Consider the following 4,882-nt stretch of genomic DNA (forward strand, 5'->3'; position numbering starts at 1 on the left):
TGTTCTCAAGCTCCTGGCCTCAAGTGATCCTTTCACCTCAGCCTCCCAAAGTGCTTGGATTACAGGCATGAGCCACCACATCTGGCCTATGAGGTTCTTGCTAGTAGTTTTCAATGTGGCATTAAAATAACTTAGATAGAAGGCTGGGTGTGTTGGCTCATGCCTGTAATTCCAGAGTTTTGAGAGGGCAAGGCAGGCCCCATCTCTACAAAAAAAATAAAAATTAGCCTGGCGTGGTGGCAGGTGCCTGTGGTCCCAGCTACTCAGGAGACTGAGAGGTATGAGGATTGCTTGAGCTCCAGGAGGCTGAGGCTGCAATGAGCTGAGATTGTGCTGTAGGACTTTTCCTTAGTTCAGCTAAAGATGGGGCCCTTATTGCATGGCCACAAAAGATTAGGATGGCAGACAATTTGAAAGGTGAGAATAATGGGATTTATTAGGCAAAAAGGAAAAAACACACAGAGACTTGGGAGAGCAAGAGTCCTTCTAGTGTATGCTTCCTGCCCCACAGATTGAATCCCAGGTTCCACCCAAGAAAAGGGGCCGGGCTCCTCCCTGCTGCACATGGTGGGAACTTCCATGACTCCACCCCGTGTGCACTCCTCCCAGTGCGCAGACTGGCTGGAGTTTCTCCGAGGACCCCTGTCCCACTCAGTTGTACCACTGCACTCTAGTCTGTGTAACAGAGCAAGGCCCTGTCTCAAAAAGAAAAGACAAACTAGGTGGTATTAAAATCATTGTATGTCTCTATTTCCCTTATTTTAACTGCTATATTCTCTTCTATCTATGCAAATATTAGCAATAATAAATGTCATTCGTTACTGCTCTTTATGTCTTTCTCCTACAATGTGTCCATTCACAGGTAAATTTTGATGAGTTCTTAATACGAATTTAATCCGACACTCCCTACTCCTGCCCAACAAACATCAATTTCTTGGTCCCAGCTTGTAGCCTTTAAACTGCTTGTTTGCAAGTATCTTGGCGTGGGATGGGGTGGCAGAGCTGAGAGAACACAGTAATAAATTCATGTCTTGACAAGTTGCAAATTTTCATGTATGTTCTGAGCCAGCAAAATAAAATTTCAATATCAAGGACTTGTCAAAATATATCATCTATGCTAAAGACAGGAAAAAAAGCATTAGAAAAGTCATAAGCAAAGGCTTCCAACATTTTTCTGGATATCAGAAACACTCCAAAAAGTAATGTAATAATACTCATACATTAAGAATAAATAGAAGATAGAGTTTCCACAAGAGTATCAAATATTCAAATTTCAGGGAAAAAACTCAGAAAAAAAATGTTGGGGTGTGTTTGGCACCTCAGAGACACAAACACATCATGTGATGGCATGGGGTGCAAAGCCGACTGTTCTGGAAAGGTATATAGGATGGGACTGAGGATTCCCAAAGAAAATGCAATGGCAGCAGGTAGCATGGAGAAATATGGAAACTAGAGAGGGGTCTGTGAAACAAGAAATGCTTGAGTATGAAATTTGCTGTGAACAAGGAGTGGCAATTTGCTCAACAGAGAGTGTGGTAATCATGCCACTAAACAGTCTAACTTTCAATTCAGGGAAGCCGGAAATACAAGATTCCAAAACAAGACCAAAAAAAAAACCAAAACCCCAACATTTTTAAACATTCAAAATGGGGGGGAAAATAAGCTCTGATAAGAACCTGTTGAATGAGGATGCCACCTGGTCTCCTATGCATGTCTCTCTTTTCTCACTTGACCTTCCAAAAAAAAGGCAGATGAATTAGTTTCCCCAAAATATAATAAATCTAATGCCATAATTAACATCTTTATGGAAGTCTCCCTGTTGAATTTTAAGTAACAGGTTGAGTATTTTGGACAATTGGCATAGACCAACCAGCATGCTTCTGAGAATGAAGCCAAGAAGATTTTCCAAGTCTGAAAGACCTGTTTCCATTTAGAAAATGGTGTCCACTGGGGTCCTTGGGGGATGAAAATAACATGAATCTTTATTTTACCATTTATTGGATACTAGAGAATTGTTCATGTTTATGAGTGTGGGGCAGGGGCTGTAATAGCCTTAAGAGTTCTGTTAGCTTTTCAGACTGTCTACAATAAGAGCACATAGGAAGCATGAGATTGAATTAATGCAATTGATTTCAGCTAATGCACTGTTAGAGGTTTCGGTTGCAGAAGGACTCCCACATGCACAGGCATCTGACTGAGACCCCTCTGGCTGACACAGAACAGAAAATAACCATAATCTTTCATTTCTACAAGTTTAATCATAAGTGATTAAAATACTTGATTTGGGTCTTTAGTTTGTCCCTGAAAATACAATGATTAGGAGGAGGAGTTTTGTTGTTCAAATTTAAAGTCGATTTTTATTTCTAGCATTGGCTTACTTATATCAATTTTATTCTATTGTTTAGTCTGATTGCTTAGTCTCAAATAAGTTAATTAGAGTAAATGAAAGGTCATTCTATACTGAAAAACAGAGGTTCTCCACCAGGAGGGTGGAGGAGTGGATTTGGTATACTGGGGGATATTTGGCAATATCTGGAGACCCTTTTGGTTGTCATAAATGGACAAGGGGCAGTGCCATTTGTATCTAGTGAATAGATACAAATGCAAAACATTGTGCAATGCACAGGATAGCCCCCCCACAAAGGAATGATTGAGTCTGAGCATGAGTGTGTAGGGTTCCACAAAGCATGCTCTCTACTTTCATATAAGTTTGGAATTTTCTTTCTTTCTTTCTTTTTCTTTCTTCCTTCCTTCCTTTCTTCTTTCTCTTTCTTTCTTCTCTCTTTCTCTCTTTTTCTTTCTCTCTTTCTTTCTTTCTCTTCCTCCCTCCCTCCCTTCCTCCCTTCCTCCCTTCTTCCCTTCCTCTCTTTCTCTTTCTCTCTTTCTTTTTCTGAGACAGAGTCTCACTTTGTCACCCAGGCTGGAGTGCAGTGGCACAATCTTGGCTAACTGCAACCTCCACCTCCTGGGTTCAAGTGATTCTCGTACCTCAGTCTCCCGAGTGGCTGGGAATACAAGCATGCCCACCATGCCCAGCTAATTTTTTTATTTTCAGTAGAGATGGGGTTTCACCATGTTGGCCAGGCTGGTCTCAAACTCCTGACCTCAAGTGATCCACCACCTCAGCCTTCCAAAGTGCTGGGATTATAGGTGTGCGCCACCATGCCCAGCAAGTTTGGAATTTTCTATAATAAAAGATTTAAAAGAATCTCAGGAGTAGGATCCAAGGAATGTGCATTTTGAACAGACTCTTTCTCATGTGATACTCATGGACTAAGTTGTTTGAGAACCTTTTTTCCGGAGCCTATACATCTTCTTATGGTTCTGTAGAGTGTGAGGTTTCCAAATAGCTTCGCTTGTTCAGTTTCTCCTCGATCCTCCTTGTAATCTTCTGCTCACCAACTTCTCATCACAAGTTCTGGCCACATTCCTAGAACCCTTTCCTTTCTGATTTCCACCTTGGGTTTTTGTTGCATGCTATGTGGGAGCTCTTTATCCTTTTTTAATAAGCTTGATAATTTTTCTCAAACTCTTTTACCAGTGCCATCTGCCAGGAAATCAGCTGACTTTCTGCTCTCATAATTACAGAGAGACTTGGGCAATAAGATAAACATTGAACATATCCTTCAGGTTCCTAGGAGCATTCCTTCCATGCTTGCAGTTCTGAGTTTACAGATGATCTACAGATCTACAGTTTTTGAGCCTCCTCCTGAAAATTACTCCTTAAATTGTCACAGTAAAAGGCCCATTTGCCCTGGCATTTTTCTCTTGAATTTGCTGACACTTAGGAAATTAGAAACCCCTAGGAACAAAGAGGGCTATTATTGGCTGTTGCTCATAGCAGACAGCTGTTAGTCTACTAAAGTGTTGGTAATTAACAACAATTTGTATCAGCGAAGTGTCAGGCAGACCTCCTCAGCAGGCACCATAAACACGCAGAGGCTCTGGAGCCAATTTTTCCAAACACTGGCAAACACTGCACTGGCACTTCTCCTTGCCAGATGGGCTTTTCTTTTGCTTTTTTTTTTTTTTTTTTTAAGTAGTGGGACAGTGTGCAGTAAGAAAAGTGGTGGACTGGGAGTTCAAGACATCTCTACCAATATCCATCTGAATAATGCTTGATAAATTCTTTTAAGCCTCAATCTGTAATATGAGGAGGTTTGAATACATGAGCCTCAAACTTTGCTACCCAACACTTGGTTCACAATCTAGCAGCAGTGGTTCACATTGGAGCCTGTTAGAAACACCAATTCCTAGGACCCACCTCAGACCTACTGAATCAGGATCGGCATTTTCAGTAGACCTCCAGATGATTCCTACTCACATCCTATTAATTTCCTAGAGCCACTGTGACGAATCACTGCAAATTTAGTGATTTAAAGCAAAACAAATGTATTATGTTACAGGTCTATAAGTCAGATGTGCAACACAGGTTTCACTGAGTTAAAATTAAGGTGCCCAGGGTTACGTTTCTTTCCCCTACAGACCTCTCCTTCTGACCATGAACTCAGCCCAGAAAGCTTCTCTGCTTTAAAAAACCAATGTGAATAGATTGAGCTCATTCAGATTATCCAGGATAATCCCATCATTTCAAAATCTTTACCTTTCACATCTAAAAGTTCTTTTCACCATGCGAGGCAAAATATTCACAGGTTCCGGTGATTAAGATGTGGCTATCTTTCAGGGCCATTGTTGTGCCAACCATAACACACTAAAGTTTTAAGACATTCTACTCCCACAACATATTCATCTATATAAGAAAATAAAGAAATGGAATTCTGGGTTGAGTGCAGTGGCTCACATCTGTAATCCCAACCCTCCAGGAGGCCGAGGCAGGTGACTCACATGAGGCCGGGAGTTTGAGAGCAGCCTGGACAACATG

The sequence above is a fragment of the Aotus nancymaae genome, unplaced genomic scaffold (assembly GCF_030222135.1).
Source record: "Aotus nancymaae isolate 86718 unplaced genomic scaffold, 86718_ANA_hifiasm-v0.15.2.pri h1tg000040l, whole genome shotgun sequence".
In the NCBI taxonomy this organism is placed as follows: Eukaryota; Metazoa; Chordata; class Mammalia; order Primates; family Aotidae; genus Aotus; species Aotus nancymaae.